The sequence below is a fragment of the Carica papaya genome, chromosome 8 (genome assembly GCF_054855325.1).
Source record: "Carica papaya isolate Zhongbai chromosome 8, ASM5485532v1, whole genome shotgun sequence".
In the NCBI taxonomy this organism is placed as follows: Eukaryota; Viridiplantae; Streptophyta; class Magnoliopsida; order Brassicales; family Caricaceae; genus Carica; species Carica papaya.
Genome location: NC_142316.1, coordinates 12,558,566 through 12,583,514, shown reverse-complemented (window position 1 = coordinate 12,583,514; position 24,949 = coordinate 12,558,566). Strand labels below are relative to the sequence as shown.

The 24,949-nt window shown below is 35.7% G+C and overlaps 6 non-coding genes and 1 pseudogene across 6 annotated transcripts; 1 reads left to right on the top strand and 6 right to left on the bottom strand.

The window, feature by feature from the left end:
• Window positions 1-16,419: 16,419 nt before the first annotated feature.
• LOC148241966 (small nucleolar RNA R71) lies at window positions 16,420-16,527 on the bottom strand. Its single transcript, XR_015815648.1, has one exon. It is a non-coding gene; the product is annotated as a small nucleolar RNA R71 (small nucleolar RNA).
• A 542-nt stretch (window positions 16,528-17,069) lies between these two features.
• On the bottom strand, window positions 17,070-17,176 carry LOC148241965 (small nucleolar RNA R71). The gene has a single exon (XR_015815640.1). It is a non-coding gene; the product is annotated as a small nucleolar RNA R71 (small nucleolar RNA).
• LOC148241960 (uncharacterized) lies at window positions 17,103-24,440 on the top strand (annotated as a pseudogene).
• Window positions 17,720-17,826, bottom strand: LOC148241964 (small nucleolar RNA R71). The gene has a single exon (XR_015815639.1). It is a non-coding gene; the product is annotated as a small nucleolar RNA R71 (small nucleolar RNA).
• On the bottom strand, window positions 18,370-18,475 carry LOC148241963 (small nucleolar RNA R71). The gene has a single exon (XR_015815642.1). It is a non-coding gene; the product is annotated as a small nucleolar RNA R71 (small nucleolar RNA).
• On the bottom strand, window positions 19,019-19,124 carry LOC148241962 (small nucleolar RNA R71). Its single transcript, XR_015815647.1, has one exon. It is a non-coding gene; the product is annotated as a small nucleolar RNA R71 (small nucleolar RNA).
• On the bottom strand, window positions 19,672-19,778 carry LOC148241961 (small nucleolar RNA R71). The gene has a single exon (XR_015815641.1). It is a non-coding gene; the product is annotated as a small nucleolar RNA R71 (small nucleolar RNA).
• Window positions 24,441-24,949: the final 509 nt, after the last annotated feature.

Sequence of the window (24,949 nt, the reverse complement as noted above, 5' to 3'; positions counted from 1 at the left end):
GCTCGTAATAAAATAATTAATGTCCCGATCACATGGGGCGTAAGGCCTGGTCTACGCACTTGTCCCTTCGTGCGCAGATGGGCATTGTATACATGTGCATTCCATTGCGCACAGATGGGCATGGCTCTATGTGCCCTATGCGTGAGCCATCAACATAGTAAGCTTGCACGGTAGGCTTGCACGAAGTGCCCTGTGAGTTGTAGTCCCACACCCAGGCTACGCTTGCAATGCACAATCGACTAGGGCTGTGTGTAGCTGCCTCAAGTAGGGCACGCCACCCTTTTGGGCGTCATACATCCCTTGGAAGATGAGCCACCATTGGCTTGAGCACGTGCTGTTATTGTTTGGGCGACATGCCGTTACGGATTGGGTGGTATGCCTTTATTTTTTGTGCTATCTTCACGTCGTGTTATCCATCCATCGGTCACATCCATCAGTTGTCACATTACTTCTTTCCCATTGACTTTCTCTCTCCTCCCCAAATTTTACTAGTTGGCGCAAATCTGATTGTCCTTATTTTCTATAAATAGGACCCTCCCTTCACCATTTTTTCATCACATCCATTCCATTCTTCCATCCTCCAATAGTTTAGAGAGAGAAAGAAATGATCTAAAGAGGGAAAGGGAGAGAAGAAGAAGAAGAAAAGGAATAGTAAACTTCAAAGTTTCAGCAAAGTATTTAATATTTACTTTTAAACATCCTAAGGAGTATTTCTAGAATAAAATTTATGAGGTTTGAATTTATGATTGCATGGTTAAATTTTAAAGTCTAAACAAGGTAAATTTTACATGATAATGCATGTTTTATGATCAATTATGAATTTGTTAATTTACATGTGATTTGAATGATTAAATGCTCAAAGTTAATACTGATATGTGATGCAATTGACGATGGAAAAGTGATTAAGCATGAAATAATGTAATGACATGAGAAACATATATTGGTATTCACATGCATAATTCATTTTGTTAGGTTTTTTATCTCTGAGGAGTTTCTGTTTCTTCCCCCATCTAGTTTGAAAAGACGTGAGAGGACCGCTCCCTGTAGAAGATGTCGTACTCTCTGACGAGAGTGGTGTTGTGATATTACTGTAGGGATCACCTTTGGCAAAGTATAGCCATTGCCATAGTTTTACTATAGGACCACTGTGGTAGACATGGTCATGGTCATAGATCGTGTCATGATTTGGTAAGTAGCAAATTGCTATTACAAATGAACTGATCATTCTACATGGATAGTCAGAAATCTGTATTATCCTTAGTAGAAGAAAGTTGGAAAGACTTCGGTAAGAATGACACAAAAAACTGTGCATATCATGATTTGTTTGATTTTCTCTATTATCAACATCACTGATTTGATTGATATGATTATGGCATGATGGATTTAATGTTTTCATTAATAAACAACTGTTTCCATAATTTAAGGAAAGACCTTGACATGACTTTTGATGGTAAGTATTGATACCTTTAATTACCTATAAAATCTTGTGATGTTATTTAAATACTATTTTTGTTACTGTGTATATGGAACTCACCCCTTTCCATGCCCCTCCAGATGAGGAAGATAGCGAGGAACCGATCGCTGACCTACCCCTTGAAGTCTTTAAGGATCCTGTGGATACATAAACCTTTTTGAGTGCATGACTTGTCCCGCACTTTGATGAGTCATTTTACATAATGATAGAAGTGGCCCTTTTTGTATTTTGATATTTTGTATTTTGTTGTCACTTTTGACCTCAGTTATATATGTAATTGGAACTCATATTTTATAAGAGATTTATAATAAATTGCTCCACTGCATACAATTAACTACTATGCACTCATAATCTGTTTCTGTATCTGGCACCCTTATGCCTTAGAATTTGGGATGTCACAAATGGTATCAAAATAGTTACGCTAACCAATCCTTAGAAATGAGGCTGTAAGTAGAAAACCCTCTAGGATATTTAGGAAATAAGTTATCTTTCAAAAACTAGACCACCAACTTGTGTCTTCCTTTTCTTTTGTAGGAATGACCCGAGAAAGACCTTCTGTAGAACATACCAAAAGACTCGAGGCCCAAGATCATCCGATCAGGGCCGAGTTTACTAAACTCTTTCGAGCTATCCAAGGTCTGACTGCAGCTGTAGGACAGAAGCAAACCAACGGTTGCCAACATCTTTCCCCAGAATATCGACCAGCCGAAAGATCTATCTCCCACAATATAGTAGAGTTTAGGAAGTTTAACCCACTCCACTTTGAAGGAGGCCCCAACGCCTTAGTAACTAAAGCCTGGATCCTGCAGATAAAGAAGATTTTCTCTGTCTAAGATCTAATCGAGGAGCAAAAAGTCCCCTTAGCAGTCTTCATGCTAACCGGTGAAGCCAAACAGTGGTGGCGACTTAAAAAAGAAGTCTTACCTACCCCTACCACTTGGGAAGTTTTCATGGATGCATTCTTTGAGAACTTTCTCCCAGTCTATGTTCGAGAGAAGTAGGAGGAAGAACTTTGCTAGAAAAACTTGACGGTTGCCCAATATACAGCCAAATTCGTCAAGCTATCTAGGTTTGCCCCAGTAATGGTCACCCCTAAAAATCGTAAAGGTGGGAAGTTTCTTAAAAGGCCTTCATGCTGATATCTACATTAGATCGCGATGTTGAGACCAGCTCCTATGCCAAGGTGTTAGGCATACCCGGTTGACCGAAGACCTCATCTCAGTCGGGCAATAATTTATTACCCGAATCTATAGCCAACAACAATAACAATCCAACCCCAATAACCCAGAAGAAGATTGTCTGACTCAATAAATAGCCACCTTGATAAATGACCCCGAGTTTCCCCCCCTTGCTCTACCTATACCTACTGGACAACCTATCTGACCTTCCCAACCATGAGAGCATTGTGGTCGCTTGCATTTTGATAAGCGCTAGTAGTATTTGAATGATGCCTGCTATAGGTGTGGAAGTACTCAGCACATTGTGAATGACTACCCTCAGCGGCCAAAAGACATGGCCAGAACTGTAGCCTAAGGTCGTGTGCATCACCTTGATGAACATGGTGCCCTTGCCACTCTAGTCCTCATCCAGGGTATGCTTTCTATCCATGAAATTTTTGTCAGAGCTCTGATTGATACAGGTGCTACCCACTCTTTTATTTATTGCACATTTTTTTGTAAATTAGATATTAGACCTGAACCTCTAGGTGAAGTATTAGTAGTAGAAACTCCCTCTAAGGTTTATTAGAATCTCGTTGTGTATAAAATTTGTAAAATAAAAAGTTTAAAGGTAGAATTATTAGTAGATCTAATATTTTTAGATTTCTCAGAATTTGACATTATTTTAAAAATGGATTGGTTAGAGAAATATAGGGCAATCATTAACTATGAAAGTAAAGTTGTAACCTTGCGATCACTAAAATTGAAATAAATATATTTTTGTTATTTTCTAACCATTGAATAAATAGGAATATGGATGCTGATCCTGCTGTGTACTACATTCCTACTATTTGCAGCTTTTTAGAAGTCTTTCTAGAAAAACTACCTAGTTTACCTCCCCCACAGGAGATAGATTTTTCTATCGACCTGCTCCCTTGGACACAACCAATCTTAAAACCTACCTATCGCATGAGTCGTATTGAGCTTACGAAATTAGAAAACTAGCTTTCCAAACTTCTTGGTCAAAAATTCATCTGCCCTAGTCATTCCCCTTTTGGTGCCCTGGTGTTATTCATGAAGCAAAAGGACAGCTCCCTCAGATTATGCATAGATTACAGAGAACTCAATCAGATAATGATAGAGCAAGTATCTTCTATCTCGTATCAATGACCCTTTTAATCAGTTTCAAGGAGCTATAGTCTTCTCGAAGATCGACTTCAGATCAAGATACTACTAATTACGAGTCAAAGAAGAAGATATTCTAAAGACCATCTTTCAATGCTGATATAGTCTGTACGAGTTCAAACTTATGCCTTTCAAACTAACTAATGCCCCTGCTGCCTTTATGGATCTTATAAACAGGATTTTCTAGCATGCACTAGAATAATATGTCATTGTATACATTGATGGCACCCTTGTGTATTCTAAGAGTCCGAAAGAATATGCAGTCCACTTATCTCAGGTATCAGGGACCCTTCGTCAGAATCAGCTGTATGTTAAGCTCAACAAGTGTTCTTTTTAGTTGGATTGACTCTCTTTCCTTCGCCATGTAATTTTGAGTGAAGGAGTTTCTATGGATCCATCAAAAGTTGAAATAGTGATCAACTAGAACCCACCAATCAACGTAGCTGGGGTATGTAGTTTCCTTGGTTTAAAAAGTTATTACCGATGATTCATTGATGGATTCTCTAAGATTGCTACTCCATTGACCCGTCTCACTAGGAAAAGTGTAACTTTTTCTTGGGAGTATGAATGTGGCAAAAGCTTTATGAAATTGAAGTATTGTCTCACCTCTGCTTTAGTATTGATCCTGCCCAACAACATTGGAACATTTCAGGTTTACTATGATGCATCTCACATAGGGTTAGAATGTGTTTTGATGTAGCATGGTAGGGTGGTCGCTTATGGATCCAAACAATTGAAGCCCCATGAGTGCAACTACCCTACTCACGACCTGGAATTAGCAGCCATAATCTTTGCCTTAAAGATATGGCAGCATTATTTATTCGGTCAAATGTTTGAAATCTACACTAACCACAGAAGTTTGATGTATATATTCTCGTAGAGAGAATTGAACATGAGATAGAGATGTTGAATGGACCTCTTGAAGGATTATGATTGCAAGATCATCTACAACCCTAGTAGAGGAAATGTGGTCGCATATGCACCGAGCCGAAAGGAGTCTGCTGTGTTGGCCTAAACCATGACATGTAGTTGGAAATTAGTTGGTGCTATGTACGCACTCTGCCTTAACCACTATGGCAACAGTGCATACCTCGCTCATATCTGAGCTTTGCCCAATCGTTTTATGATGATTTGGGAAGCTCAGTTCACGGATCACCAAAAATTTGAGTTAGTTTACTTTTGACGAGTTTCTTGATTTCAGGCTCATAAATGATGGGTTGTGCAAATTTCAGAACCATATTTAGGTCCCTGTTGCTTTCAAGATGGATGTTCATCCACCCCTGAAGTACCAAGATATACCGGGATGTGAAGCATCAATATTGATGGCCTGGAATGAAGAAGGACATTGTTAACTATGTCTCCCAATGCCTCACTTGCCAACGAGTTATGGCAGAACACCAAAGACCTGGGTGTTTGTTGCAAGTCCTTCTTATTCCAAAATAAAAATAGGAGCATGTAACCATGGACTTTGTCACTGGCCTGCCCAGGACTTGCTCTGGTCGTAATGCCATATTGGTTATTATTGGCAGATTAACCAGGATCACTCACTTCCGATCCATCAGAACCACTAATTCAACCAGTAGATTAACCTACCTGTACGTCGATGAAATTGTTCGACTCCATGTCGTCCCCTCATCCATTGTGTCCGACCGAGATCCTCGATTCTCCTTCCACTTTTGGTACAGTTTTCAAGAAGTGTTTGGGTTTGGACTGTATTTCAGTGATGCTTATTATCCCTAGACTAATGGTCAGTCTAAACGCACTATGCAGACATTGGAAGATATGTTGCACGTTTATGTCTCGAGTTTGGAAATAACTGGTATGAGTATCTTCCTCTGTGTGAATTTGCTTATAATAACAACTATCATTCTAGCATTAGCATGTCTCCTATGAAGCCCCTATATGGTAGGCTTTGCCGTTCTCCCACTTGCTGGAGCGAAGTCAGAAACAAGCATCGTTTAGGACCTAATTTCATTTAGGAGACTATTGAGAAGGTTCCTATCATCCGTAGGAACTTGGCCACCGCCCAGAGTCACCTGAAAAGTTACGCAGATAATTGTGGAGGACCCTTGGAATTCGTCGTTGATGACCAAGTCGTCCTCAATATTTTCCCTTATAAGTGAAAAATGTGGTTCGATAAGAGTGGAAAGTTGAGCCCCCCATTATGTGAGACTTTTTTGGATCGTGGAATGTGTTGGACTTGTGATATACCGCCTTGCTCTGCCCGAGAGTTTACAGGTCTACATGATGTTTTCCATGTCTTTATGCTTAAAAGGTACTACCTTGATCCTTCTCACATCATTCCTCACGAAGAGATATAGGTGCAAGCAGATATGACGTACGAGTAACTCCCCATGAAATTTCTTGGTTGGACTGATAAGGTTTTGCACAACAAGAGGATCCCTGTAGTAAAGGTACAGTGGCAACACAACACTCCAGAAGAGACGACGTAGGAGTTGGAGAGCGAGATGAGAGAGAAGTGTCCAAACTTATTCATGACAAATTTGGGGGGACCAAATTTTTTGAGGTGGGGGGATGTAACACCTCGAAAACCTTTACACTTAATTTGTAATGCGAACCCCAATTTATTCAAGCCCTAAGGCCACGTAAACTCTTTAAATATTTCGTAATTTTAATTTTTTGATAAATATTGAATCTCGTATTTTAAATTTCATATTTTTATTTAATTAAATAATTCTTAAAAATTCATTATTTTATTTTTTTTATAGAAAAATTATATTTTGTTGTTATTAAAAGAATAATTTTTAGGAAAAACAGAGAAAAGAAACAAAAATCTTGTGGGGAAACACCTGCGGGAAGGGTCCTGCCTGCGCAGGCACTACACGCAGCTCTTGTATACACGTGCTTGGTCAGCATAGGATGTGTGCACAATGCGCACGTCCCATCTGCGAGGGGTAGGAGGGCAGGTCTACGCGCACGTTTCCCATCATGTGTAGACAGTTATAGTTTCATGTGCCCTGTGTGCGCACCATCCGTGAGTAGGTCCTACGCATGAAAGGCTAAGCCTGTAGTCCGTGGTCGGCTGGGGTAGTGTGCAACTACATTAGGCAATGCGTGCCGCCCCTTTGGGCATTGTACGCAGTTGGTTGGGCAGCGAGCCCCCGGTGGCTTTGACGGAGTGCTGTCGTCGCTCGGGTGACATGTTGCCGTCAATTGGGGTGGCATGCCTAAGTTTTTCACACTGCCGTTATGTCGCATCGTCTGTCCATCGATCACATTTGTAAGTCATGATATCACTTCTTTTCAATTGACTTTCTCTTTCCTCACAAAATTTTGCCACTTGGTGTAAATTCAACGGTCCCTATTTTCGATAAATAAGGACTCTCCCTTCATCATTTCCTCATCACTTCCATTCCAGTCTTCCATCCTTCAAGAGCTTGTAGAGAAAGAGAGTGATCTAAAGAGAGAGGGAGAGGAGAAGAAGAAGAAAAAGTGTAAGAAACTTCAAAGTTTTGGTAAGGAATTTAGAATTTACTTTTAAACATCGTAAGGAGTATTTCTAGAATAAAAATTATGAAGTTTTAATTTATGATTGCATGGTTAAATTTTAAAGTCTAAACGAGGTAAATTTTACATGATAATGCATATTTTATGATTAATTATGAACTTGTTAATTTGTATGTTGTTTGAATGATTGAATGCTTAAAGTTAATACTGATATGTGATGTAATTGATGGTGAGAAAGTGATTAAGCATGATTCATAAAGTGTTTTGTTAGGCTTTTTATCTCTAAAGACTTTTTATTTCTCCCACTATTTGGTTTGAAAAGATGTGAGAGGATTGCTCCCAGTGGATGACGGCGTACCCTCTAACAAGAGTGGTGGTGCAATATTACTATAGAGGTCACATTTGGCGAAGTACGACCGTGGCCATAGTTTTACTGTAGGACCACTGTGGTGGACACGGCTGTGGACATAGATCATGCCATGGTTGAGCAAGTCGCAAATGTGCTGTTAGTTTGGCAAGCTGCAAATTGCTATTATAAATGAACTGGTCATTCCACATGGGTAGTCAAAAGTCCGTACTGTCCTTAGTAGATGAAAGTCGGAACGACTTCATGAAGAATGACATGAAAAACTGTGCATATCATGATTTGTTTGATTTTCTCTATTATCAGTATGATTGATTTGATTGATATGACTATGAAATGATAGATTTAATATTTTCTTTACTAAACAAATTGTCTTCTTAATTTAAGAAAAGACCCTGACATGACTCTTAATGGTAAGTATTGATACCTTTAATTACCTTTAAAATCTTTTGATGTTATTTAAATATTGTTTTTCTTACTGAGTATATCGAACTCACCCCTTTCCATGTCCCCCTTGATGAGGAAGATAGTGAGGAACCGATCGCTAACCTACCCCTTAAAGCCTTTAAGGATCCTGTGGATCCATAATCTTTTATGAGTGCATGATTTAACTCAGACTCTAATGAGTCCATTTACATAATAATAGAAGTGTCCCTCTTTGTATTTTAATATTTTGATATTTTGTATTTTATTGCCATTTCTATCCTTAGTTATGTATGTAATTGAAACTCATATATTTTGTAAAGGATTTGTACTAAATTGCTCTGATGCATATAATTAACTACTATGTACTCATAATCTATTTCTGTATCTGGCACCCTTATGCCTTAATTAGCATTTGGGATGTCATATAGGCACCATTGCCATAGTGGTTAAGGCAGAGTGCCTGCATAGCATCAACTAATTTTCAACTGAAAGCCATGGTTTTGGCTAATAAAGCGGACTCCTTCCGGCTTAGAGTATCTACTACTACATTACCTCTACCAGGGCGGTAGATGATCTTGCAATCATAGTCTTGCAGGAGGTCTATCCAATGCCTCTGTCTTATATTTAGTTTCCTCTACGAAAATATATATTTCAAAATTTTGTGGTCAGTATAGATTTCAAATGTCTGACTATACAAATAATGGCACTATATCTTCAGGGAAAAGATTATGGCCGCCAACTCTAGGTCGTGAGTAGGGTAGCTGCGCTCATGAGACTTCAATTGTTTGGATCCATAAACAACCACCAAACCGTGCTACATTAAAATACAACCCAAACCTATGTGAGGTGCATCACAGTGAACCTGAAATCTTCCAATATTGTCGAGGAGGATCAACACCAGAGTAAAGGTGAGATGATACTTTAACTTAGCAAAATTTTCATCACATTCGTAATCTCATATGAAAGGTACACCCTTCCTGGTGAGACGACTCAACAGAGCTATAATCTTGGAGAACCCATTAGTAAATCGCTTGTAATAACCTGCCAAACCAAAAACAATACGTACTTAAGCAACATTTGTTGGTGGGTTCCAGTTAATCACTATTTTGACTTTGGATGGATCCACATAAACTCTTTCGCCGGAAATTACATGGCTAAGAAAGGAGACTCCATCCAACTAAAAAAAGCACTTGTTAAACTTAACATACAGTTGGTTTCGCAAAGGGTTTCCAATACTCGAGACAAATGGTCTGTATGTTCTTCTGGGCTCTTAAAATATTCTAGGATGTCATCAATGAATATGATGACGTACTGATCTAGTACATGCCAAAAAATCCTGTTCATATGATCCATAAAAGCAGCAGGGGCATTAGTTAATCCAAAAGACATAACAAAACAAGAGTTCAAAAAGCGAGAAAAGGGGGATAGGTGCAGAGACTCAATAGGAAGCTGTTCTAACAAATGGAGTTCATTACCTTGTGTTGGTAAAGGAATCCTTCTATCGAACCTCCAAAAAAGATGAAGGGATAACCTTATCTAAATAGGTATAAGTAATTTAAAACTATCTCAAAAATGGTGACCCGAATATGGATTTTTTTTTTATACCTTAAACTTGTACAGATCGTATCGACATCGGAAAGTAGCTTTTAAAATATCTTATTTTTTTATCTGCAATTGGTAGAGTCTCTATTTGAGATCGATCTTTGAAAAGACCATAGCTCCTTACAACTTATTAAAGAGGTCATCAACACAAGGTAAAGGATACTTACTTTTTACCATGACATGGTTGAGTTCTCTGTAATCTATGCACAGTTGGAGGGAGCCATCCTTCTTCTTGACAAATAATACCGGTGCATCCCAAGGGGAATGGCTGGGGTGGATGAATTTTTGACCAAGAAGTTCTGAAAGTTGATTTTTTAATTCTACAAGCTCAGTATGACTCACGCGATAGGCAGGTTTTGAGATAGGTTGTGTTTTAGAAAGTAATTTGATAAAAAACTCTATCTCTCGTGGGAAGGCAGACCAAGTAGATATTTTGGAAAGACTTCTGAAAAGTTACAAACAATAGGATGGTGTATACAGCGAGATCGGCATCCATATTCCTGTTTATTCAAAGGTTAGATAATAGCAAAATTAGATTTTTATTTCATTTTTGGTGATTACAAAGTTACAACTTTACTTTCACAATTAATGATTGCGTTATATTTCTCTAATTAATCCATTCCTAAAATGATATCAAATCCTAAAAAATCAAAAAGTATTAGATCTACTAAGAGTTCTACTTCTGAAGCTTTTATTTTACAATTTTTATACATACAATGAGCTTCTAATAACCTCATAGAGGGAGTTTCTATCGCTAACACTTCATCTAAAAGTTCAAATCTAATATCTAATTTACAAGCAAATGAATAAGAAATGAAAGAGTAGGTAGCACCTATATCAATCACAGCTTTGGTAGAAGTATCATCGATAGAAAGCATACCCTGGATAAGGACATGAGTGGTGAGGGCACCAAGTTCATCAAGGTGGTACACACGACCATGGGCTATTAATTTGGCCATGTCCTCAGGCTGTTGAGGGCAGTCTTTCACAAAGTATTGAGTACTTCCGCACTTATAACAAGCATTGTTCAAATGTCGATATGGCTAATCACCATACAAACAACCACAATGTTGGCATGGTTAGGAAGGTCAGACAGGTTGTCCAATAGGTGCAGATAGAATAGGGGGAGGGGCAACTCGGGCTCATTTATCAGGATGGCTAGTAACTAGATCAAGCAGTCTTCTTCTAGATTGTTGGGGTTAGTGTTGTTGTTATTGGGTTTAGACTTGGGCAATGCTTTGGTGTCTGGCCGAGATAAGGTTTTTGGCCAACTGGGTATGTTTTATCACTTTGGCACACGAACTGGGTCTTAGCATCGTAACCCACTCATAGATATCGGCACGAAGGTCCTTCAAAAACTTCCTACATTTGCGATTCTCAAGGGTGACCATTAATGGTGCAAACCTAGACAGCTAGACAAATCAGCCTACATATTAGGAAACCGTCAAGTTTCCTAGTAGAGTTCCTAAAATTCCTCCTCCTTCTTCTCTTGAACATAGACTGGGAAGAAGTTCTCAAAGAACGTGTCCATAAAAATCTCTCAAGTGGTAGGGGTAGGTAGGACTTCTTTTTTATGTTGCCACTAATGTTTAGCTTCACCAATTAGCACAAAGGATGCTAGGGGAACTTTTTTCCTCCTCAGTTAGGTTTAAGATAGAGAACTATTGCTCTATCTGCAGGATCTAAGTTTCAGCTACTAAGGAGTCGGGGCCTCCTTCAAAGTAGGGTGGGTTAAGTTTTCTAAATTCTACTATATGTGAGAGATAGACCTCTCAGTTGGCCAGTAGTCAGGGGCAGGAGGATATTGGCAAGGGTTGGATTGGTTTTGTCTTATGGCTGCGGTTAGACCCTAGATGATATATTTCCTAAGTATCTTAGAAGGGTTTCCTAACTACAACCTAAATTGTAAGGGTTATTCCGCATAACTGCTTTGATACCATTTGTAATATCCCAAATGCAAATTAAGGCAAAAGGTGCCAGATACAGAAACAGAATACGAGTGAACAATAGATAAATGTATACAGTGGAAACAAATATTTATAGATTCCTTATAAAATATTTGAGTTCCCAATTACATATATAACTGAGACCAAAAGTGATGACAAAATACAAAATAACAAAATACAGAAGAGGGCCACTTCTATCATTATATAAATGGACTCATCATAGTGCTAGACAAATCATGTACTCATAAAAGATCATGGATCCACGGGATCCTCAAAGGCGTCATGGGGTAGGTCAGTGACCGGTTTCTCACTATCTTCCCCATCTAGGGGGAACATGGAAAGGGGTGAGTTCTATATACTTAGTAAGAAAAATAATATTTAAATAACATCATAAGATTTTAAAGCTAGTTAAATGTACCATCATTACTTACCATCAAGAGCCACATCAGAGTTCTTTATTAAATTAGAAAAACAATTTATTTTATTAAAGAAAACATCAAATCCATCATGGTCAAGTCAATCAACCAATCACACTGACTATAGAGAAAATAACAAATTATGATATGCACTTTCTTTCATTTTATTTCTTTGTGCGAAGTTATTCCAAATTCCATTTATTGATGGCAGTACGAATTTCCACTACCTGTGTGGAATGACCAATTCATTTCATATATAACAACAATTTATGAATTGCAAAACCAACAATACATTTACTGTTTGCCAAACTATGACACTATCTATGACCACAGTTGTGCCAACCATAGTGGTCTTATATGTTAACTATGATCACAGACGTACTTCACCAAAGGTGAGTCCTACAATCATATCGCGCCACCACCATCGATAGAGGGTATACTATTATCCACAGGGAGTGGTTATCTCACGTCTTTTCAAACCAGATGGGGGGAGAAAGAAAAACCCCTCAGAGATAAAAAGCTTAACGAAATACTTTATGCATTATGCATGCCGATGCCAATATATATTTCTCATGCTTATACCTTATTTCATTCTTAATCATTTTTCCATCGTCAATTGCATCATATATCAATATTTATCACAAGCATTAAATCATTTAAATTACACACAAAAATTGATAAGTTCATATACGATCGTAAAACATGCATTAGCACATAAAATTTCTTTATTTAAGCATTTAATTTAAATCATGCAACCATTAATTTAAAATTCGTTAATTTTAATCTAGAAATACTCCTTAGAATGTTTAAAAGTAAATACTAAATTTCTTACCGAAACCTTGATGTTTCCTACACCTTTTCTTCTTCTCCTCCTCACCCTTCTCTCTCTAGATCACTCCCTCTCTCTCTAAAACTCTTAGAGGATGTAAGAATAAAAATGGATGTGATGAGAAAATGGTGAAGGAAGGGTCCTTATTTATAGAAAATGAGGACCATTGGATTTGTACCAAGTGGCAAAATCTGGCAAGGAGAGAGAAAGTCAATGAAAAATGTGAGATGTGATGACTATCAGATGTGACCAATGGATGGACGATGCGATGTGACGGCAACACAAAAATTAAAGGCACGCCACCCAAGCGACGGGGGCATGCTGCCCAAGCCAGCTACGGCTCACCACCTAAAGGCAGCGCACGACAGCCAAGGGGGAAGCACACTCCGCCCGAGGTAGCGCATGTCGCCCTAGCCTGCCACGCGTGCCCGTCTGCTTGCAATGGGATGCGCACGCAGACCGCATCTTGCACCCACGCGGACAGGACGTGCGCATAATTGACTCGTCTCGAGCTGGCTGCGCGTACGCACATGCGTGCAATGCGTGAAGCCTGCACGAGCAGGATTCTTCCCGCCAGCATTCTCATGAGATTTCTGTCGTTTTGACGTTAGGAAGGAGGGGGTTTGGGTCAAGAGTGGGAGAAGTTTGGAGTTTTGAATCAAAGGTTGGAGGTTCAGGTTAGGGGAAAGGAAAAGGGGTTTATTTATAGAGAGAAAAAAAGGGGGAAGTGGGTTGCATTTTAAATAAAAAGGCTTAGGGTAAAAAAAAATAAATTGAAATGGGCACCAAATAACCCTGGCATAAGCCTTAGTCGAGGCTTATGCTGATATCTTGATGTGTTATATTTTTATCATATTTTTTATGCACTTATTACTTAAATTTATGAAAAAATAGAATGTATTTGGCGTTACAAAATCAAGTTACAAGAAAAATTTTGATGCAAGTGCTTTGATGAAGAAAAGAGAAAAAAATTTACTAAAAAAAAAAAGAAAAAAAGAGGAAGAAATCGACCCAAACCAGTAACAGCAACCCAAGCCCAGATTTGCAAACCAGCCCAACAACACTCAATGAAACATGTTGTTTTTGTAGAAAAGAAAAGAAAAAAAACATATATATGTATATGTATATAGATATATACAGAAACATAAAGAGGTGGGGGAGGCCTCTGAAAAGGAAAAAGGCTGATGAGGAAATAAAAAAATAGAGTTAAAGAGGAAAGAATCCTTTGAAAAAGAAAAGGAGCTTAAGAGGAAATATGATCTCTTTTCTTCCTTTAGCATATAAAAAAAAGGAGTAATAGAGAGGGATAGGGCAGTAGCTAGTGGACGAGAAAACAAGAAAAAAAGGAGAAGAAACTTGGAGAGAAAAAGAGAGGCAGGAGCTAGAGAGAGAAAGTAGATTTCAAATTTACAAAACTTATAAAAGGGCGAGCTGAAGGTGGAACTTGATAGAGGGCACATCCCGATGGCAAGTTTGGAGAAACCCAAATCTCCATTAATTGGAGAGCAGAAGGAGAGCAAAGCAGAAAGTTTGAAAGGGAGATAAATTGATCAAGTAATATATTTATATTTATATGTTTAATATATTTTTTTTGGATAGAAATTTTAAGAATTTTTGGAACTTGATTGTTTGAAATTTTTTTATATATTTATTCTTGATTATCACACGATTATTTTTTGTCTCAAATATAATTATTATTGCTCAATCCACCATCTCTGGCTAAATTTTCTTTACTAGAGTCATTAATGTAGCCTGAATCAATGGTAAATTTGTTATTTAATATTTAACTTTTCTCTTATTGCAGTTTAGCAATATTGAACTTAATTAGATTGTGAGAATTGACCAACTTGTAGCTTTATTTGTGATGAATGATTTTACAGTAAGGGAAGTAAAATTCTATAAATTAGACATATATTGTTAAACGTTATTTGCAATTTGAACGGGAGTAATATAATCAAATTAATATGGATTAATCGAATTATCACTTAGTTAATTGGATCAAATTAATAATTATTATAAAAGATTAGCAATTGTTAATTGATAGACCTAAAGAATAGTGGTAAGAAAACTGAAAGTATATTATGATAGTTCAACCATTGTAGATTAGATTAAATCGATGTAAAATTAAATATAAATATACCCAAAATTCAAGTCAAATCAATTACTTTAGTGCTTCTCTATAAATAATTTCTCTAATTTTAAATTATTCTGCTTTGATTAAATTATTTAATTTTTTTTTGCATATATTTAATTTTGATTTCTAGATAATAATATAATTTTTAAAATTTTGGTATTTGGTACGCAATCCCTGTGGGACGATACTTTATTCATCACTTTATTACTTGAACGATTTCGTGCACTTGTGAATTCACCCATCATGTTTTTGGCGCTATTGCCGTAGATTGTTAGTATCAATATCAATACCAAGGGTTCTATTATTAATTTAGATTTTTTTTTTATTTATTTCTCTAAGTTTAAATTATTTTACTTTGATTAAATTATTTTAATTTTTTGTGCATATATTTAATTTTGATTTCTAGATAATAATATAATTTCTAAAATTTTGGTATTTGGTACACAATCCCTGTGGGACGATACTCTATTAATTACTTTATTGCTTGAACGATTTCGTGCACTTATGAATTCGCCCATAAAGTTTTTGGTGCCATTGCCGGAAATTGTTAGTATCAATATCAATACCAAAGGTTCTATTATTAATCTAGAGTTTATTTATTTATTTTTTCTATTTTTAATTTAAGTTTGGATTTTTTATTTTATTTACTTATTTATATATATTTATTTTATTTCATTTTTTTTACTTAATTTAATTTTTTTATTTTTAGTTTACTTGCATTTGTGTTTTTATTTTTTATTTTGTTTCATTTTAATTTATTTTATTTATATTTTAATTTATTATTTTTAATTTAAGTGATTTTTTTTTGGTTCATTTATTTTATTTTCATTTATTATCTTTTTGTGAGTAGATTATGCCGTTTCTTTTTCTGGTTTCAGTTGGTATATGAGTTGATCGAACAATGTAAAATTGCTTCCTATAAATTCATATATAAAAAAGACTTGTAAACAATTGAATTGAGAGAGAATGGAACATTTAGCAATAAAAAGACAAACAAAAGTTGAGATGACTGAACACAGAAATTGGACAAGCAGGGGATGTTTTGAATGAGAATAATGGGAGAGCATTGGGGACTTTGCTGCTCCTTTAATTTTATGAGTTTCGTCCAGCATAGTTTGACCAAGTGTTAATGTTAACAACTTCGAGATTAAACATGTCATCTTTCAGATGATCCAAACCTCAACTCAGTTTGGGGTTTTACCAAATGATGATCCTAATGCACATCTCTTTAATTTTTAAAAAATTTGTGATGAACAAAATAGTGGTTTTAATGATGAATTAGACTTAGATTTTTTCCTTTTTCTTTAAGAGATAAAGCTAAAAATTTGTTGCATTCTCTTCTTGCATGTATAGTTACTACATGGGGAGACCTAGCTCAAAACTTTTTGGCTAAATTTTTTCCACCAGCCAAGATAGCAAGGATAAGAAAACAATATCACAAGTTTCAATCAAATCGGTTGAGAGACATTGTATAAGGCATGGGAGTGATTTAAGGAGTTGGTTAAAAGATGTCTTCATCATGGGTTGCCTAAGTGGTTGTTTGTCTAAACCTTTTACAACGGATTGAGCCAACAAACCAGGATCATAATTGATGCAGTGTTTAGAGGTGCTTTGATGGGAAAGTCTACGGATGATGCTTATGAGCTATTAGAAGAGATGGCCACGAAAAACTATCAATGGTCAACAGAAAGACTTCAACCCAAGAACACTAGAATATATGATATTGATGCTTTAACTTCTCTTAATGCAAAAATTGATTATTTATTTAAGAAAATTGATCAAAAGAGTATTAATGTTATTAATTCTCATGTACAGGGTTTATTTGAAGATCCTTTTTAGGGTTTCCAAATGGTGATCCTAATGCGCATCTCTTTAATTTTTTAAAACTTCGTGATACTTTTAAACAAAATGGTATTTCTAGTGATGAATTAGACTTAGATTTTCTCATTTTTCTTTAAGAGATAAAGCTAAAAACTTGTTGCATTCTCTTATTGCAGGTATAGTTACTACATAGGGAGACCTAGCTCAAAACTTTTTGGCTAAAGTTTTCCCACCAGTCAAGACATCAAGGATGAGAAACAATATCACAAGTTTCAATCAAATGGGTGGAGAGACATTGTATGAGGCATGGGAGCAAATGAAGGAGTTGGTTAAAAGATGTCTTCATCATGGGCTGCCTAAGTGGTTGTTGGTCCAAACCTTTTGCAACGGATTGAGCCAACAAACCAGGATCATAATTGATGCAGCGTCTAAAGGTGCTTTGATGGGAAAGTCTACGGATGATGCTTATGAGCTATTAGAAGAGATGGCCACAAAAAACTATCAATGGCCAACAGAAAGACTTCAACCCAAGAACACTAGAATATATGATATTGATGCTTTAACTTCTCTTAATGCAAAAATTGATTATTTATTTAAGAAAATTGATCAAAAGAGTATTAATGTTATCAATTCTCATGTCCAAGGTTTATTTGAAGATCCTTTTTAGGGTTTACCAAATGGTGATCCTAATGCGCATCTCTTTAAATTTTTAAAACTTTGTGATACTTTTAAACAAAATGGTATTTCTAGTGATGAATTAGACTTAACTTTTTTCCTTTTTCTTTAAGAGATAAAGCTAAAAACTGGTTGCATTCTCTTATTGTAGGTATAGTTACTACATAGGGAGACCTAGCTCAAAACTTTTTGGCTAAATTTTTCCCACCAGTCAAGACATCAAGGATGAGAAACAATATCACAAGTTTCAATCAAATGGGTGGAGAGACATTGTATGAGGCATGGGAGCAAATGAAGGAGTTGGTTAAAAGATGTCTTCATCATGGGCTACCTAAGTGGTTGTTGGTCCAAACCTTTTGCAACAGATTGAGCCAACAAACCAGGATCACAATTGATGCAGCGTCTAGAGGTACTTTGATGGGAAAGTCTACGGATGATGCTTATGAGTTATTAGAAGAGATGGCCATGAAAAACTATCAATGGTCAACAGAAAGACTTCAACCCAAGAACACTAGAATATATGATATTGATGCTTTTATTTCTCTTAATGCAAAAATTGATTATTTATTTAAGAAAATTGATCAAAAGAGTATTAATGTTATCAATTCTCATGTCCAGGGTTTATTTGAAGATCCTTTTTAGGGTTTACCAAATGGTGATCCTAATGCGCATCTCTTTAAATTTTTAAAACTTTGTGATACTTTTAAAAAAAATGGTATTTCTAGTGATGAATTAGACTTAGATTTTTTCCTTTTTCTTTAAGAGATAAAGCTAAAAACTTGTTGCATTCTCTTATTGTAGGTATAGTTACTACATAGGGAGACCTAGCTCAAAACTTTTTGGCTAAATTTTTCCCACCAGTCAAGACATCAAGGATGAGAAACAATATCACAAGTTTCAATCAAATGGTGGAGAGACATTGTATGAGGCATGGGAGCAAATGAAGGAGTTGGTTAAAAGATGTCTTCATCATGGGCTGCCTAAGTGGTTATTGGTCCAAACCTTTTGCAACGGATTGAGCCAACAAACTAGGATCATAATTGATGCAGCGTCTAGAGGTGCTTTGATTGGAAAGTCTACAGATGATGCTTATGAGTTATTAGAAGAGATGGCCATGAAAAACTATCAATGGTCAATAGAAAGACTTCAACCCAAGAACACTAGAATATATGATATTGATGCTTTAACTTCTCTCAATGCAAAAATTGATTATTTATTTAAGAAAATTGATCAAAAGAGTATTAATGTTATCAATTCTCATGTCTAGGGTTTATTTGAAGATCCTTTTTAGGGTTTACCAAATGGTGATCCTAATGCGCATCTCTTTAATTTTTTAAAACTTCGTGATACTTTCAAACAAAATGGTATTTCTAGTGATGAATTAGACTTAGATTTTTTCCTTTTTCTTTAAGAGATAAAGCTAAAAACTGGTTGCATTCTCTTATTGTAGGTATAGTTACTACATAGGGAGACCTAGCTCAAAACCTTTTGGCTAAATTTTTCCCATCAGTCAAGACATCAAGGATGAGAAAAAATATCACAAGTTTCAATCAATGGGTGGAGAGACATTGTATGTGGCATGGGAGCAAATGAAGGAGTTGGTTAAAAGATGTCTTCATCATGGGCTGCTTAAGTGGTTGTTGGTCCAAACCTTTTGCAACGGATTGAGCCAACAAACCAGGATCACAATTGATGCAGTGTCTAGAGATGTTTTGATTGGAAAGTTTACAGATAATGCTTATGAGCTATTAGAAGAGATGGCCATGAATAACTATCAATCGCCAACAGAAAGACTTCAACCCAAGAACAACACTTAAAAATATGAGATTGATGCTTTAATTGCTATTAATGCAAAAATTGATTATTTATTTAAGAAAATTGATCAAAAGAGTATTATTATTGTCAATTCTCATGGCCAGGGTTTATTTTAATATCCTTTTTAGGATTTACTAAATGATGATCTTAATGCAAATCTCTTTAATTTTTTGAAAAATTGTGATACTTTTAAACAAAATGGTGTTTCTAATGATGAAATTAGACTCGGATTTTTTCTTTTTTCTTTAAAAGATAAAGTTAAAAATTTGTTGTATTCTCTTTTTACAGGTATAGTTACTACATGGGAAGACTTTGCTCAAAACTTTTTGGCTAAATTTTTTCCACTGGTCAAGACAGCAAGGTTGAGAAACAATATCATAAGTTTCAATCAAATGAGTGGAGAGACATTGTACGATGCATGGGAGCAATTTAAGGAGTTGATTAGAAGATGTCTTCATCATGGGTTAACTGAGTGGTTATTGGTCCAAACCTTTTACAATGGATTGAGCCAACAAACCAGGATCATAATTGATGCAGCGTCTAGAGGTGCTTTAATGGGAAAGTCTATACATGATGCTTATGAGCTATTAGAAGAGATGGCCACGAATAACTATCAATTGCCAATAGAAAGACATCAGCCCAAGAACAATGCTAGAATATATGAGATTGATGCTTTAAATTCTCTTAATGCAAAAATTGATTATTTATTTAAGAAAATTGATCAAAAGAGTATTAATACTGTTAATTCTCATGTGCAGGGTTTATTTGAAGATCTTTTTCAAGGGTGTAAGGGAGCAAGTAAGTTTTAGAGCTAGGTAGGGTAGGCCACCATATAATTCATACTCCAATACATATAATCCTGGGATAAGAAATCATCCAAATTTTTCATGGAGGAATCAATAGAATGTGGTCTTGCCTCCCCAGGATTTAGCCTCAAGAAAAGAAGGCTCACTTGAAGATATGATTGCAATCATTTATAAGAACACAACAAAGTTTGCAACGAAGACTGAATCAACCATTCAAATCAACAATTAATGTTGTAAAACCAATAAACGTTGATCAAGAACCTGGTGATCCATATGAGGCAATTAGCAAGCATGATCAATGGATGAGCTCAAGGTACCTTGCCAAGTAATATAGATACAAATCCAAAAGAACAAGTCAACATAATTACCTTGAGGAGTGGGAAACAATTGATAGATACAAGAAAAGATGAAGCAACCACAAAGGAAAAGGTAAAAAAAGAGAAGGAAAAACAAAAAGAAGAGAAGAAACAAGTAGTGGTCAAACTTTATTTGCCACTAGTTCCATTTCTATAATGCCTCAAAAAAGATAATGAAGATAGTTTTTTCCTTAAATTCCTTGATATATTTAAAAAACTTCACATTAATATTCCTTTTGTAGAGGCTTGTACTCAAATGCCAAGTTATGCAAAGTTTCTTAAGGAGATTCTAGCAAAGAAGAGGGGCTTGGAAGACCATGAGACTGTTATGCTCATTGAGGAATGTAGTGCCATCATTTAGAATAAGCTACCTTGTAAAGTGAAAGATCCATGGAGCTTTACTATACCTTGCAATATTGGAAATTTTGATTTTAATAAAGCTCTTTGTGATCTTGGTACTATTATTAACTTAATGCTTTGTTTTGTGTTCAAAAAATTAGGTACGAGTAAGGTGAAGCCCACAACAATGTCATGCAATTAGTAGATAGATCAGTGAGATACCTGTTGGGAATAGTAGAGGAAGTTCCAATAAAGGTGGACAACCTCATATTCCCCCATTGACTTTGTGGTGTTTGCATTGAGTTTGATAGAAAAGTTCTCCTCATACTTGGAAGACCCTTCTTTGCAATGGGTAAGGCATTAGTCGATGTGCATGATGATAAGTTAACATTGCGAGTTGGGAATGAACAAGTAACTTTTAATATTTTTAATACCTTAAAATTCCCTTTGAACACTGATGAATGCTTTAATATTGATATAATTAATGAATGTGTGTCTAAAAGTCTCACCAAGACAGGAAAAAACCTTGATGGCAAAGAAGTAGCTAATTTAAATGAAGAGATGGGCAAGAAGAGGATGGTGCAATACAAGAGAAGTTAGAAAAAGGTAAACACACCAAGAAACCTTCCATTGAAGAGCCACCCAAACTTGAGCTAAAATAGTTACCTTCACACATAAGATATGCATATTTAGGTAAGAACTCCACTTTTCTTGTGATTATTTCTGATTCTTTAGATAAAGAACAAGAAGAGGCTTTATTGTGTGTTCTTAGAAAAAGGATTAGGGCCATAGGTTGGGGTATAAATGATATGAAAAGTATTAGTCCTTCTTTGTGCATGCATAAAATTTTGATGGAAGATAACTATAACTCTTTTATTGAGTATCAATGTAGGTTGAATCCTCATACGAAAGATGTAGTGAAGGCTAAAGTGATTAAACTCTTGGATGCAAGGATTATTTACCCTGTTTCAGATAGTGAGTGGGTAAGCCCTATACATGTAGTACCTAAGAATTGGAGCATGATTGTCATCACCAATGAAAATAATGAATCGATCCTAACTAGGATGGTTATAAGATAACATGTGTGCATAAACTATAGGAAGCTAAATAAAGCCACCCAGAAGGACTAGTGATTAGTAGGCTATGCTTACTATTGTTTCTTAGATGGCTATTCAGGGTATTACCAAATTTTGATTCCACTCAAGGACCAAGAAAAGAATACCTTTACATGTCCATATGGTACCTTTACATATCGAAGGATAGCATTTGGATTATGTAATGCACCTGTGACTTTTTAAAGGTGTATGATATCCATATTTAATGATATGATTGAGAATATGATTGAGGTATTTATGGATGATTTTTCTATCTTTGGTTCTTCTTTTGATTTATGCCTTGCTAATCTTAATAGAGTATTACAGCAATGTGAAGAAGTTAATTTGGTGCTAAATTGATAAAAATGCTACTTTATGGTATAAAAGATATTATATTAGGGCATAGAATTTCCAAAAGTGGAATAGAGGTGGAAAGAGCCAAGATTGAAGTCATTGAGAGATTACCACCACCTACTTCTGTAAAGGGTGTGAGGAGTTTCCTTAGGCATGCAAGCTTTTATCGATGAGTCATAAAGGATTTTTAAAAAATTACTAAACCCTTGTGTCAATTACTTGTCAAAGATACACAATTTGATTTTATCGAAGAATGTTTATGTGCTTTTGAAAGTAAAAAAAAACTCATTTCAGCTCCAATTATGGAAGCACTATATTGGTCCGTGCCAATTGAGTTGATGTGTGATGCTTGAGATTATGCTATTGGTGTTGTGTTTGGTCAACACAAGGAAAAGAAGTTGCACGTGATCTATTATGCTAGCAAGATGTTAAATGATGCAAAACTTAACTATGCGACAACTGAAAAAAAGCTTTTTGCTATAGATTTTGCTTTTGATAAATTTAGATCATATCTCATTGGAGTTAAAATAATAGTTTTTACTGATCATTCTGTAATTAAATATTTCCTTACAAAAAAGGATGTTAAACCTCGTCTAATCCGTTGGGTTTTACTGTTGCGAGAATTTGATATTGACATTAGAGACAAACAAGGAGTAGAAAACTTAGTAGCAGATCACTTATCACAATTGGAGAAGGTAAGGTCGAGTAGGATAAGGTGGACATCAACGAGTTTTTTCTCGATCAACAACTTTTTTCTATGGTGACAGCTCAAGCCCCATGGTATGTATATGTTGTGAACTACATGCAGTGTAATATAGTTCCTCTTGAGTTTTCATATCTGCAAAAGAAGAAATTCTTTTCTGATGTGAAATACTATTATTAGGAAGAACCATATTTATATAAATATTGCGCAGACCAAATAATAAGGAGATGTGTTCCCGAGGAATAAGTTTAGGATATTTTAATGCATTGCCATTCATTGGCATGTGGAGGACATTTTACGGCAAATAAAACTACATCAAAACTACTCCAATGTGGATTCTATTGGCTATCCATAGTTAAGAATGCTATTGTGTATGTGGCTTCATGTGATAGATGTCAAAGGATGGGCAACATCTCAAAAAATGATAAGATACTGCTAAAAAATATTTTGGAGGTTGAATTGTTTGATGTGTGGGGGATTGATTTCATGGGACCTTTTCCTCCATCCTTTGAGAATTTGTACATTTTTGTGGCAGTTGATTATGTTTCTAAATGAGTGGAAGCTATTCCCCTTCACAATAATAATGCCAAGGGTGTGATAAATTTCTGTAGAAAGAATATGTTCACAAGATTCGGCATGCCTCAAGCAATCATCTGATGGAGGTAAGCATTTTTATAATCGCTATTTGGATACCTTATTTGCTAAATATAGTGTTATTCATCGTATAGGTACCCCTTACCATCCTCAAATAAGCGGTCAAGTGGAGATCTTTAATAGGTAAATCAAACGCATCTTGGAAGCAACTGTAAATGGAACAAGGAAAGATTGGTCAAAGAAGCTAGATGATGCATTATGGGCATATAGGACTGCATTTAAAACACCAATTGGAATGTCTCCCTGTCGTATAGTATATGGAAAAACATGTCATTTTCCAATGGAACTCAAACATAAGGCTTCTTGGCTTATAAAGTTGTTGAAATTTAATTCCAAGGATGTTAGTGACAAGCACTTATTACAATTAAATGCCTTGAAAGAATTTAGACTTCATGCCTACGAGATGTGAAAATCTATAAAGAGTGAACCAAAAGGTAGCATGATAAGCACATTGAAAGGAGAGAATTACCAGTTGGTCAACAAGTCTTCCTTTATAATACACACCTTCGATTATTTTCGGGAAAGTTGAAATCTCGTTGGATAGGACCCTTCACCATCACTAAGGTGTTCCCTTATGGAACTGTTGAGCTTAATGGAAAAGAGCATAAGTTTAAGATTAATGGTAACATGTGAAGCCGTATTTGGGAGGAGATTTCAAGAAGTTGAAGTTGTCTTAGTTCTCACTTGAGTCATCTGTTGCAAAGTCGAGCTAACAACTATAAACAAAACATTGATTAAGAGGCAACCCAATATAGAGAGTATTAGACAAATAAGTACAATTTTTTTTATTTTTTTTTAATTTGATAGAATCCTATTTTTTTATTCATTTATTTTATTTATTTATTTATTCATTCATTTTTCTTTCTTTGCACCCCTCCCTTTTACTTTATCATTGTTTAACTAACACTTGTGAACTCTTAATTGTGTTCAGGCCAATATGTTTTTTGATGGTGATGATATCTACTTTAGATTAGAATAGCTCCCATGGAAAAATTTTAGTGATCACTTTTAGAGCAACCTACATGGGCACCATGCAAGGCGAGTATTTCGTTTCCTCACTATTTTATTTTTATTTTCTTGGGCATAATATGTTAATAAATAGTGAGGATACTGTAGTACGTTTGGGAGTATTGGGTCTTTAGAGTTTATATTGCCATTTTTTTAAGTTATATTTTTTTTATACACCAAAAGGCTAAACTTTTCACCATTAGTAGTTAGTGAAGCAGGATAGAATTGAGATTTTATCCCTACTAAGATTGCAATTACTTTGAAAAGAAAATAGGACATGTTTGCAACTAATAATTAGATTAATTAGTAATTTTTTCCTTAGC